Source organism: Patagioenas fasciata, chromosome 3, assembly GCF_037038585.1.
Source record: "Patagioenas fasciata isolate bPatFas1 chromosome 3, bPatFas1.hap1, whole genome shotgun sequence".
In the NCBI taxonomy this organism is placed as follows: domain Eukaryota; kingdom Metazoa; phylum Chordata; class Aves; order Columbiformes; family Columbidae; genus Patagioenas; species Patagioenas fasciata.
In genome coordinates, this window is record NC_092522.1 from 88,618,125 (window position 1) to 88,631,857 (window position 13,733).

A 13,733-nucleotide genomic window follows, 5' to 3' on the forward strand; every position below is an offset into this window, starting at 1 on the left:
CCCCGCGCGACGCCCTCCGCGTACCCGCCCCTCCGCTCGCGGAGATGGGGGCGGGACCAGCCTCGTTCCCGCCCCGCAGCGCACGTATAAAGCTGGCGAGCGCCTCATCGGCGCCCTTTTTTTCTGCGGAGCGCCGGTGGAGGTGGGTTAGGCGGGCTGGGGGCTGTTACCCGAGCGGGGCTGCGAGAGAGCCACCTAGGATTCGTTTTTGTGCTTAGCTGTTTGGGGGACTCGCCCGCAGCGCCACTCGCGCAGTGCTTGAAGTGGGGCTGGCAGGTGAGCTTTGCACCTTGGAGGCCTGCGCGGGGCGGAGTGGTGTGAGTACAGCCCAGGCACCCGCCCACCGCGGGGCCGCGGCGGCGAGGGGACGGAGGGGCGGACTACCCCGGCATAACTCGCGTCGCTGCGGCGAGGGAGGCGGGAGTGCGGGCGAGCCGGTTCCCCGGCGGAAGCGGTGTCCCGCGGCGCGGGGCGCGCTGGGAGCGGTAGTTGGCGGCGGCGGGCCGCGTGGGTGGCGGGTCTCATTTTGCCCGGGTGCGGGCGCTGCCTCGCCAGGCGCTGCCCGGCCTGCGCCATTTCGGTGGCGGGGCTGGTCCGGGGTTCTCGGGGCGGGTACCTGCGGGGGCGGGTGAAGGAATGCTGCCCGCCAGCAGTCTGGGCGGGAGCCGGCCGCTGCCAGCGGGGTGCCGCCTCTCACTTCACTCAGGTGTCGTTTGAATTAGGACTGCTAATGCAGAGGAATGAAGTCGCAGTAAATGTCACCGTGAGACCCCGATGTTATAGTGAGAGGTTAGGGCCCCTTGAGTTGCTTTGTTAATTTGGTTCGGAAAACTCAGCCATGGGCATCATGAAATTGCCCTACAACAGCGGGCTTTAAAAACTGTGTTGCTGTAAAACCCGCATACCAAGAAAAACAGAAAACTGTCTTTGCATGCTTTTTAAAAAATGTGAATCATGAGGTTAACGTTTTAACTATTGAGTTTTGTTTTACTAGACAGTGAGACAGCAGAATGAGATTTTGTTTTAAATATACATATTAAAAACACTCACAAACTTCCAGCGGCCATAAGATGCTTTCTTCTCCTCTTTAATGCTAATGTCGTTGAGCCAAAGTCCTTCTGGAAAAAGTAGGCAATAAAAATGTAGCTAGGATTCTAGGCTCTAATCTGCAAGGAAAGATTAGAAGGTGGTTGCATTCATGTAGGAATTTGGGCCCGTTCACTCAATGTTTAATTAGCTTGTCTAATGGTAGTCTGAGTCACAAACTAGATTACTGAACAGTAAAACTCTTAAATCTTTACAAGCCATTAGTAACCCTAGGTTATTGAGTGTAATAAGCAAATTTAACTTGAGATACTTTGTAGCTTAAATTGTTTTTGTGATCTGAAACAACACATGTTTAATAAGTTATCTTTAAATGATTCCTATGTTCATTTGATCTATGTAGTACAACGTGAGAAACATCATTAGAAGTTGTGTATTTTAAGTATTGTGTATGACAAATACTTTCTCTTGTGTTTTTTTGGTTGGATGAACTGGTAGATTTGAATACTTGCTGTGTGGTTTAAACTGAACTGTCTAAACCAATTGAAATTAGTGCTTATGCTTAAAGGACTGAAACCTTGAGCAATTTCCATTAAAAATCCTTCAGACTGAAGTTTAGTAGTGAGTACATGCAGTTACCTCTACAATGCTTTTTTAGTATGGGATGTCAAGTGGATGTAACTGAGAAGTCATTTGTTACTTAAAACCAGCAAACTTGAGACTTCTATACTTGATGATTATTGTCTCTTAACGTGTGTGACAGTAGCTTAGTAATAAGAATCTGCTGATTTAAAGTGATATATTTGTTTACTGTTCGTTTTTAAAGGGTGTGATGGAGAGGAAGTTTTCAGTGAAGTCTAATACACTGTACAGAAGCCTTAAGGTGAGGGCTCTGGGTTTTTAAAACTTAATTGCTCTAAAAGTAGCACTACATTTCTACTGCTAATACAAATAATACATGCTTCACTTTCTTTCTTGGTTTCCATATTTTTGCCTGTCAAAAGTAGGGGATGTGTTAAGTGCCAGAGGGTGGTTATCTTTGTATGGCTACTGAGTGGGACAGAAAGGAACAAGAGTTCTAGTGTGTTGTATTTTTATAGTTGCCATCAAACTGAGTAATTATCTGATTATTTTCTTTTGTGCTCTTCACTGAGTTAAGGTCAGCCTTGATGTCACTTGTTCTTATTATTTTGCTGTAGCATTTAAATAAACATGAAGACCCACATGATAAAATCATTTGATTAACTTGTGCTAAATTATACTGATTTTGAAGATTATGCAAGTGAGCTGTCCAGCCTTGGGTGTGTATTTGAGTTAATGTCATTCTACATACATGGCTGTATTTGAATGTAATTATTGAGGTACTGACCCTGCAAACTATAGACATATGGTAGTATTGCATTGGGAATAAATGTATGGCCACTCATATATAAATATTTTTGAAATAAAAGCTTAACTGTCATGGTTCTTCAGACATAGTGGTGTTTGCAAAAAATCCAAAACCAAAGCAGGATAGTTTTTTTCTAGTGCATTCACAGTTTGTTTGGCAGGTATCAAAGACCAGTATTAGACCAATATTGAATTGTTATATGAAAAAGTGAATTTTTAGCGCTTGATGATTATGTTTCAGACATAGTAATGTGAGTGATTATGCTAGACCACAGCAAGAGACATCTTCTACTTTAAAATGTTATTTTTGTTTAATTTCAATTTTAGCCTTTCATGGAAGCGCCATCAGAAATAGAAGAATACTTGAGACACATAAGTGGAGTTTCCTGAAATCTATGTATGTTTTGAATCATCACTTTGGATAAACAAATATGGTAAACAGATCAGCAGAATACATGTATAATCAAATCAGTAGGTATGGCATTAGCTTTAAAATAAAAGTATCATTGTATTTCAGACATGTTGGACCCAGTATAGAACTCTGTAGGCCGGGCAGTTAAAGACTAGTTTATTTGCGTCACTATTGGAGGAGCTGGTAATTACGCTGATCTAAAAGGTTCGTACTAAATCTGATAGAGGTTCCCTCAAGATGGCTTTTAATGGTGAATTTGTGCTTTATCAGGATATTAATATAATAAAGTATTTAGGTGAAGAAGACAGGGGTCATCTAGAGACTTGTTAGTGTAAACAGGCAAATGTGATTCCAGTTTTTTAATGAAAATATTTGTTTAAGAGTATAGTTGATATTTTCACCTTTTGGAAATGCTAATAACTTCAGGATCTGTATGCAATTTAATTTGACTCATGCATATAACCAGTGGTTGGGAGGAAGGGGGATTGACAAGAGTAAAACTTGGTTGGTTCTAATGGGTTGTGTTATATTAGGCAAGAACATGTTGTAATTTGTCATTTTACTCAAATTTCTAGAATGGCATGGACAGATTCTAATAATGGGAACACTGGGTGTCCTGTTGAAAGATTCTGGCAAGTGTATTAAAACAGATAGAGGTAATATTTATTAATTATAAGCAGCTGAATGTTTTTATTAATTGTAATGTATTCCCTTTTCAGTACATCTGCATAGGAAAGGCACAAAGCTTATTTTGTGGAATATATGAATGTATGAATTGCTTTGCAGTTGCCAGTTACTGATACTTAAGTGGTGAATCATGATGAAATTGCCAAACCTGATATGTTGATGAGAAACTTCATACGGATCTGGCTACTGAGATGAAACCACTGAAATAATTCTTTCCGAAGTCAATTAATCTTTGAGTCATCATCCCAGTTGGTGTTACTTTTATTTCCGTCTGCACGTACAAGCTAGATGCTAGCATGCTCCAGGTTGTGAATCAGGGTGTTGGTAAATTGTTTAAGCTCACGTCATGTCCATGTTGATGTAGATATGCAAAAGCTGCTGTCTTTAAAGATCAGAGAGTAAAGTGTTAGACCCCCTATAATTTGAGGTTTCCTGTCTTATAGTGGACAAATAACATTAGCCAGGTATTAAAAGTGCACTGGTAAGGAAGTGTTGCTGGTGTTTGGAAGTGAGTGATGATGCTTGTACTTTCACCCTCTTAGGACTGTTGACTTAGGGCTCACTCAGATTTAGGAAAAGCAGTGTTAATGATTAAAGGTGAAATTTGGTGGCAAATTGTAAGGAATTCTAATTAGACTAAAGCTGTTTCACCTCCAGAGCTAAACTAATTCAGAAGGGCTAGGATGACATATTTGCAGTAGGCAAAAAGCATGCTCATGAACACTTACTGTGCATCGCGAGAATTGATAGTAGTTTCTTAAAGAGCTTCATTCTTACCTAAGTATCTGAATTTCATATTTTTCAATGAAATTAACTTTAATTGCACTGGTTCTTGAGTAGCCACAGGTTGTTTTTATTTAAGAACTTAAAATCCAAAGTATAAGGGCAAGTTCTAATTTTCCTGTTTTGCTACACCATCTATAATTTTATTCCACTCTTTATTAAATAAAAGGCACACTCAAATGCCAGCACCTTCTTTTGAAGAACAGACTTTGTCCAGTATGTGAAGTTCAAATGTGTGTATTGGTTAGAGAGGCAATATTACAAGAAGGAAGTGGAGTGACTTACGTGGCTGATTTAGAGAAAAGCTGGAAGTAGCAAGCCTTCTTAGTATAACTAACTAGAGCATTTTATGTCTTTGCATGGATGCTTGAAGTCTGCTTCTGAATTGAAGGTACGTATTTCAATAAAAATGTTATGATTACTCCCACACCAGGCTTATAGGTTAATGCTTAAAACCATTGGTATGTCTGGTCAGTGAAGAACCTATCCCAAACCTGATTGATTGCTCAAAGAAAAACACATGCGAGTCTAATTTCTGAGTTTAGACTACTCTAACATGAGAACAGGTGAAGTGTTTGAAGATAGACTTCATACTCTCTACATACCTTGAAACTCAGCAAAACTGGTTTAAATAATGATAATTTTTAAATAACTACTTTAAAAACTGCATTATTGTCCAAGCCCATTTATAAGCAGGAGGTAACATAAACTGTTCTATTACAAATGGCATATCTGGAGTGTGGTTTGTGTGTAGCTGCATTATGGAAAATGGGGTGAAACACTAAAGGCTCTATCTCAGCCTTTTTTTGAACTTTCAGTTCTAGTTCAGAGGCAGTCTCAATATTCTTGTTGCTTGCAGGAGAATCTATGTAGAAAAATGTGCTTTGGGTGGAGTTTTTCTTTAATGCTTACTTGTTGGTGTATTTTAGCTTCTGGAGTTATTAATGTTTTGATAGAAGCTGGGAAGCAGGTATGAGCTAATTTTCAGAAATGAACTTTTTTATTCTGATAGCAGAGGAATTACACTTGATTGGTTAGTCGCCTATCATAGTTCATATCCAAGTTGAGCAATAGCTGGGCAAGGAAAGCAAAATAAAACTTATGGTGGCATGACCAGACTTCCAAGTTAAGTTTCACAGAACTTACGGAGTATTAATACTAATACAACACATGTCTAATAATGCAGCGTAATCTATATGAGAGACTAAATAGATGACAAGTTGTATTTTGAGTGATAGAAGAAAATGTTTCTGAACTAACAAATGTCTTTTTTTTTTTCCTGACAGGAGAATGGTCAAAAATGTAGGAACAAATGCTTTTAGCTTATTTAGGTACGTAACTGAAAAGCTTCTAAACATTTCTTCATTTTAAGTCTAAAGTAACTCTATGCTTACAGTTTGGGATTTTTTTTTTTTGGTATTATGACAGTTCTTATACTTAATACAGTAATTGATCAGTTGATGTGGTAAGTTGGCATAGTAGAGTAATTCTGTACACAGAATTTCAGAACCCTTGTCCCCAAGGCACAATGCATGCTTATAGCTGTGCCTAACTTTGGTTAGCTTTCAAACCTACATGCAATTTTTAAATAAGTGTACATTCTTGTTGAAATCTGTAAAAGGACTAGAGAATGTTACATTTTTGTATTGTAATCAGAAATAGTACAGAAACAGTACATTTCCTATTAAGTTTACATTTTCTCTATTACTTTTGTCTCATCTATGATGATCCTATCCCGAACCTGAACTCCCTGCTGAAAAATTTAATACGGATCCGGAATCTGAGATGAGACCAAAAGAGTTGATTTAAACTTTTCTGAAAGTATTACAATATCTACGGAGTCTTAGTGTGTTTTTTGTTTTTTTACAAAAATGGTAACACCTTAATGTATAGAAAGTGTTTTGTGCTTGTTTTCAAATTGAAATTTCTCCCTCAAATGAGCAATTTTACTTAGACCTTGTTCTCTTTTTCCAGTGAGTTGGAACACTTTGTCAGTGCTGCCTGACAAGCATGGATGATCTGTAACTGGAAGGAAGTGTAATACATGAAGAGTTTCTGTGGCTTGGAGTGGGATGTAGTGCTTTTGTAAAGTCTGCTGAAACAGCTGCTGCAATTTGTTTAGTGGATAGTGTTTTCAGAAACTGCATGTGAACCAAAATCACTCTCTGCATATTTAAAATAGCACTTTTCCCAAAACATTGTGCTGAAGGATAGCAGCAACGATATTAGGAAAATGAGTGTTAAGCTTCAACACATGGAAAAACTGCTGAGAGTATTCACCCTTTTAAAATATCATAAGGGTATGCAGACTTGCTGGTACTGAAGATCTGTAATAACTCCAAACAATGGAGACAGGGAGAGAAAGCAAAATGGGTACACAAACTGAAACCGAGGCTGCTTTTTGAGGGTGGTGTCATCCAGGAGATAGGAGGAACTAGATGAGGTGATGGTGGTATGGAAGCATAAATGTGAAGCACCTGTGAGAAAGAAATTCATGTGTCATGAGAGAAGTAGTGGTTACAGAAAAGGCAAGGGCTGAAGCTTGCAATGCTGTCAGTACCTAGTGAGGGAGGGAGGAACTGGGTTATTATGCTCTGCCACTTAAGCATGAAAAGGCCAATACTGCAACAGTGGAACTGCCCTTGAAGGAATGCACTGATAATGTTACCTGCTTGCTGCTTGGAGAAGTCAGTGGTGGGAAGAAAGGACTGCACACATTAGAACTGCATTGAGCAGTCACTTGAAAACTAGCAGTGCTGTATCACAGTAACAAATTTGCTGTATTCAGCAAATTGGCATTCTTCCATGGAGGAATGAGTAATCATAAAAAATATCAATCTGACTGCTAAAATGTACACTAAGGGTCTGACCCAGGTCCAGGAGTGTATTTGCTCACCGAACATCTCCTGTGTTTTAGTTATTACCGGGTACTTCGGCTAAAGGCAGCTCCCTTTTCAGCCAGCAGCTGTGTAAATCAGTCTATTAATGTATCAGAATCTGCAGAAATGTACTACAGAGCAACTTTACCTTCATTGCTTTCAACAGGGTTTATTTCTATTAACAAATGTTACTGACAAAGGGTAGTTATTTCTATATGCCATGTTTTGTACATGCTCTTTCTTGAATAAAGATGAGGATGTGAAAAACCGGCTGTTATGCATCGGGTCTGTAGTTGCACCACAGTGTTCCTTGATGCCTTTGTAGCTCTTGCAAAGTACAAGCTAATGTGGCCTTGTTACACTGGTGGGTACGGCATGTACTGGACATGTGATATTCCACATTCTGCTCAAGTGATGCCTGGACAACAAACTCTGTTAGTGATTGTGCATTTCAGAAGTGGGAAGGGACCTGTCCCTTTTGTCCACTGCAGTTTTTCCTGTTAAAAGCCTGGGAACTGTTGGCAGCATCTAATGTAGCTACTTGGATGGTAAGTCAAAAAGTTGCCAGTCCTAGCTAGGTCAGTCTCTTCTGGAGGAAAAAAATAGAGATCAGGGAAATCGGTAATGTAGCACCAATACCTGGTGAGTGCTTTAAGATGCTCAAAGGATCTAGTTATGAATTGCATTACAGAGTCAGAAGAGTATGTTTGTGGCATGTGTTTTGGAGTGTAAAGGTACCATCTCTGTCTTTTGGGCTGACTATGGAATACGGAAGCTTTTGAGGAGATACTGCCATGTGCAGATCCAGTAAAATCAGTGAGCATGAGTTACTCTGAACTCTGGGATCAAATAAAAGACTAGAGAGAAAATTTCGGGATGGCACTTAAGATACCCAGAGTACTTGCCATTAATTTTAGTTTGTGTGTTCTAAAACATTCCTTGGGGATGGTTTATGATCTAGGATTGGCAGTATTAGATAAAGGATGCCACGAGAATCATGTCGTGTTGCTTATCAGGTGATGGAGGCCTGTCTTCAGAAACAGTGTTTAGTCATGAAAAATGCGTACCTATCACTTGATGTAGAAGACACTAGCTGTGGCCAGTGATAAGGCATTTTGATTGTTTAGCTGCAAACATTTCTATATGAATGTTCCTGTGCTTTAAAGCTGCAGAAGATAGGTAGCCAATGAAAAAGGTGTATTAGTAGTGTAGAAATTCTGATGTTCACAAAAATGAGTAGATGTTTTAACCATCACGTATGCTAGAGGTTTTGGAATACAGGACTAGTGAAAATGGTGTAGGAAGATCATTTTTGTAACATTTTAAGATGGAAAGAATAATACTTGTAATGGCTTTTTTGCTTGTTGAAAAGGGGAATAATGTGTTTGCAAGCCACTTGTGAATTTAGTTCTTCTGGTATGTTTCTCGAGTCTGAAAAGATGTTTTATATAAGTGATCAAGATAAGGAGGTGTAGTTGAGAAGAGTTATTGTGTGATAAGTTGGGAACACATTGCATGAAATTTCTCTGCAATAAAGTACTTCATTAAACTTGAGTTTAACAAAATAGCTTGCTAGATTTAAAGCTTTGATTTAAGATTGTGCAGTAAACAGCAGGAAAGCACTTTGCTTTTTTGTTTTTGAATAGTCTGGTGAAATCCTGCACTAACCATCATTAGTGTTTAACTTCGTGTCATATGGGTGTTGGGCTGTGATCCAATAAATCAGTGGTTAGACTTTCTTCTGGATACCACTAGTATGGTCTTAGTAAATGAGTAAAAAAAGAGTGCTTTTTTTTTGAGTTAGATGGGTGGTATACTTAAACAAGAGGACTACTTTGCAACCACACAGAAGAACAGCTCTGTTTAGATGCTTTGCTGCCAACTAATGAGGTCTGCTGAAGAACTTGTCTTGCCAGTGGAGACTGTAAATGCATAAAAAGTTGCAAGTGAGCGAAACTAGGCTAGTGGTGGTTATCTTGCCACAGCACCTCCACTGCTATGGGACTGTATTTGCTGGTGTGATGCCTGCTTGAAGTAACAGATCCTCGTGAACAGAAATCTGTGCATACGCTGTACTGTCAGGCTAACAGCCTGCAGACAAGTGTGCTGCCTTGACTGTGCTTCTGTCATGTGCCAGCTTCAGTGAGGTTGCTGCCTTCTGGTGCTGGCAAGCTGTTTATTGTATAAATACATTGTATGAAGCTTGGATGTTAGTTTTGCCAATTAAAAATGGGTTATTAAATAACAGTAGAGAAGGGGCCTCCTTAAGACAGTCAAGCATGGACACAGCAGAATGAACAAAGTGTTAGACTTTGCCCAGGGAAAGGTATTCTCTATATTGGAGGGTACTTAACCCTGACTTGGGGTCAGTAGTTTTTTGACACACCCCCTCCCACAGTTTTGAGGACAGAATTTGAGTTCTAATGAGAGTATGAATTTAACATCAATGTTAATTTCAGGTGAGTGGAGTACAGATGGAGGCCTTGGTATGCTGTGTCAATGTATATGTACAATGATTTACATCCTCTATTGTTATTAGAACTGGTATTACAAGCATTTTTGCTTCTCTGCCCTCGTCTGTTTCCCTTGGATGATATAAACTGGAAAAGTAAAATTAAAATTATTAACTCCATTTTCTTTCAAATGTCATGTGTTTTTTTTTTTAGTTGATAGTCTAGTTGAGTTATCAGAGCTATGAAGACAGGACTTCTCTGCCATTGTCTCAAACTTCCTGCAGGCTCCAGAGGACAAAGTGGTGTTTGATGCTCAGAAGAATGGCTGTATTGAGTGGGACAAAGTCTGCCTCGCTCAGTATTCTGTCTGAGGATGACCAGTACAAGGAACAACAGAAGTATAGAGAGCCTTTCTAGCAGTTTGCTTGGGAATTTCCTGAGGAGACTTTCACTTCTATTTGAATAATACTTGGCAATTATGACCTATCTCCATTTAAAGAGATGTGAAACATAAATGTTATGTGGGCTGTAAAATATACAAAATAGCATGCATGTTAGTAACTGAAGGGATGGGGAGGGCTTAGGAGGGAGCTGAAGTGAAAGCTTTTTTTTTTTTTCCTCTTTGAAGCCCATGTTGCTTTCAACTCTCACATTAATGAAAACAATGTTAAGTGGAGTCCAGTTAAGACCACAGTGCTAGGCCAGTTTGTACTGTGTAACTGAGCTATGTTGAAGGTGAAAATCTGAAGTACCTGAGCTATGCTTCATACTTCAGGCTTCTCAGCAGACCAATACCGCTACTTTTTCCCTGTGACGAGTTCTCAGTAACTGAAAGAACATTGTCCCAGCAACGGCAGTACTGGTTTTATGGTTGCAGGTGAAGAATGATTAAAATCTATTCTAAAATAAAGTTCAGTCATTATTTCATATTTGTGGAAAGAAACTAGAAAAAGATGGACTGAAGTAAAGCAAATGCTTAGATCTTACTTTGAAACTGGTAAGTTGATTGAAAAGTAAAGGTTGTATTTTAAAGTAATCTTAAGGTCATTGAAGAAGAATATACAGTTACCAGTAAGTTGGTGTACTTCATGTTAGCTTCACAAAATAAGAAATAATTTGCCCTAGCCTTAGTTATTTTGGGGGTTATTTTACTTTTTTTTTTTTTTTTACAGTCAGAATGGTGAGTGTTGCAGATACTACAGAGTATTGAGAAAAACATGTGAGGACTTAAACTCGCTAAGCGTGTTAACATTGTTCAGTAGTTAGGCCATTTTCTGCATCAGAAAACCAAGCAAACTGCTTCACTGTTTTAGTTTGATTTCTTGCACTTCTTCAGAAAAGTGCAATATTGAAACACAGCTGAGTGCCAGTTCTTAATGTCAGATGGACTTCACAAGTTACACTGGGGAATGATTAAACATACTGTTCATCTTGGAATGGAAGTTTTCTGAAAATAGTTGGATTATGTAGTTTCTGGTTCTGAAATTAATTTATTAAGTTACCTATTTGCTCTTTCAAACAAAAAAAGCTTTAGTCTGTGGAAATTAATGCTCCCCGCTCTTCCTGTTTTACAGATTATAAACCACATATAAGTTTAACGGCAGGAACAGGAGTTACCTTCAGAACATGTTAAAATAATATTTTATAACAAATGCTATCACAGTGCTGACAAAGTTCCCCCCCAAAAAAACCTTGTGGTGGGAAACAGTGTCTGGATTTTTCAAAACATGTTTTTGAAGAAGTACTCTCTAGTTGCCACAATTGGCTAGTCTTCATTTACATGTACTTGAACCTAACAGGTTCTGTTGCTAGTAAAATCCTGTTCAGCATAGTTTCTGCTAATTTGATATACAGACTTCAAGGCTGCTTGAAAATGCCTTTTTTTTTTTTTTTTTTCTGTGTAAAGGGTATTTATATGTTGAACCCTTTGGCAGGGTCGACTGCAAGGTGTTTTGCTGTGGTTTTGCCTGTTTTCAACTGCTATGACAAGAAGACTGGAAATAGCATGAATACTTTCTCCTGGGAGTTTCATGTAGCTTTTTTTTTTTTTATTAGAAAAGCAAGACAACAATTGTGTCAACTGCAAGAGACATTTTCTGTAGAAGTGCAGCACTATTATGAGCCATCCTGGATATAGGGAAGTCCAGAGTTTTTAGCTTACAAATATGAAGAAAGATGGTCACGAGTTCCATAGATTTGGAGAGACATGGTGGGACCTTACCTGTTTTTGTGAGGATCTGAAATGACCAAGACCTGAAGAAGACCAGTGCTACTGCCTCGTAAGATGGCTAGAAGAGAAGCATCCTTTTAGATTTTCTCCCCCGTTCCTCAGGGTATCCTTCTTCAAGAGCACTTGAACTCTTGTAGTTCTCTGAATGTGGCAGCATATGGTCCCTATGACTTACTGTAAAGAGGGGAGACAGTCCTGGAAGGAACGGGGGGCCTTTGCATGTAAGACTAGTAATCGAGGTATCTGGATATTAGACTTAAGTGTGAATCAAGTCTTAGAATATTGGAAGAGTAAACAGTCAAAATACTTGCTGAACAGAAGGTGTTCAGATATTTTGCCTCTTGGTCTTATCTGCTGCTTTTCCCTAAAGGCTAGTTTTGGGTTTCCAGTTGCGATTTTTCCACTGAAACATGACCAAGAAATTATAAAGGGATATGTGTGTTAGCTTTTTCCTGATGTTATAAATGCTATAGATAGATCACCTACGGAAGCTTGGACTATCTTCCAGCATGGCCTTTCTTTAGGCCAAGCTTGGGACATTGTCCAAAACTATTGTGTATCCTTAGTTCCAATCCTCCTGTTCTCAAGATCCTATTCCTTTTCTACTGTAGTAGTCCTGTATTGCTTTGCCCTGAAGAGTTATGCATTAAGCATCCCAAGAATCAAGGCAAAAATACAAAATCACTAAGGACTAATATATATGTGTTCTGTATTAATCCCAGAAGGGCTGTAAGAGCAATTGTATATGAAACTTCAGGAAAGGGAAGAAAAATGTCTCTGGGAAATTTCTCCAAGTCTGGGACTCAAGGAGATAATAAAATTCAAACACCTGTTGAGCTGTAAAAACAAGACCAGTTCCTGTAACTGATGTGATTTGACAGCTGTGATTTGCTCTTCAGAAATCGGAAAGAATCACTGATTAGCTAAATTGCAAATCTATCAGGAATGACAGCTAGCTGAGATCCAGGTTGTTTCAGATGTGGAAGGGAAATATTTTCTTCCCCACTTCTGTGTTGATACTGGTCTCTCTGCATTGGAAAGTTCCAGGCAATAAAGTCAGAGTGAGAAAAAGGTGGAAGGTGAGTATTTTAAGTAAGGATCTTTCCTACTCACAATTAATACAATAGGCTAAAAATCAACACTGTGTCTTTGTTCTCAGAAGAACCATAATGATTTTTGTTGTTTGGAAATACCTGCAGAAATAGGCTCTGTTGAACTTACTTTTCTCTCCTTTACTATTTTGAAGGCTGGGTAAGAAACAGGCATCTCAAATTCATTAAAAAGGCAGAAAAGAACTTCTGTGAATAAGACAGTCTTTTCTATAGCAACAGCAAAAAGAGGTATCAGCAGAATTGGCCTCTGGACCTGGAAGCAAACATTCTGAGCTTCTGGTAGAACTTCCAATAGAAGAATGATGAAGAGGTTTTTAAAAATTCCTCGGTTGTCTTTATTTCATGTATAGTCTAATCCTGCCTCTGAAATTTGGTGATATAAGTAATAGAGAAAATGTTCTGTCTTGGGCCAAGCTACAGAAATTTATCCAGGAGATATTTGCTTTCTGTGGTGGCTGAGAGTCTCCCCTTTCTACTGGGATTTAACCTCAATATGAACTTTGTGGTCTTTGCTAGGGAGCATAGACTGATATAGCTTGCTAAGAAATCTGACTAGCAATTGGGGAATCAAAAACAGCCTGAGAGGAAATGCTAATGTGTTATCTGCACTATTGCCATCAGCCTGAGGGTGGAAGAACCCATCTGCGTGTGTTACCTCACTGAGCAGGTGAACTGCTAAGCTGGGAATGTCTCATGTTTGTTTTTGAAAGATATTTGCATTGTATGTGCATAGTTTACAGAAGT

General features: G+C 39.1%; 1 long non-coding RNA gene and 3 other non-coding genes across 14 annotated transcripts; all 4 read left to right on the plus strand.

Annotated features, from left to right (window-relative positions):
* The first annotated feature begins 22 nt into the window (after positions 1 to 22).
* Positions 23 to 9,838, plus strand: LOC136099605 (uncharacterized). Of its 11 annotated transcripts, none has more exons than XR_011738451.1 (6): positions 143 to 276; positions 1,871 to 1,927; positions 2,761 to 2,867; positions 2,951 to 3,501; positions 5,602 to 5,646; positions 6,290 to 9,838. It is a non-coding gene; the product is annotated as an uncharacterized lncRNA (long non-coding RNA). The 11 variants fall into 11 exon arrangements; XR_011738455.1 differs by having other exon boundaries at positions 2,951 to 3,049; positions 3,421 to 5,646; XR_011738456.1 differs by having other exon boundaries at positions 2,761 to 2,830; positions 3,421 to 4,706.
* On the plus strand, positions 3,659 to 3,725 carry LOC136100705 (small nucleolar RNA SNORD50). The gene has a single exon (XR_010651241.1). It is a non-coding gene; the product is annotated as a small nucleolar RNA SNORD50 (small nucleolar RNA).
* LOC136100706 (small nucleolar RNA SNORD50) lies at positions 4,785 to 4,857 on the plus strand. Its single transcript, XR_010651242.1, has one exon. It is a non-coding gene; the product is annotated as a small nucleolar RNA SNORD50 (small nucleolar RNA).
* On the plus strand, positions 6,032 to 6,102 carry LOC136100704 (small nucleolar RNA SNORD50). The gene has a single exon (XR_010651240.1). It is a non-coding gene; the product is annotated as a small nucleolar RNA SNORD50 (small nucleolar RNA).
* Positions 9,839 to 13,733: the final 3,895 nt, after the last annotated feature.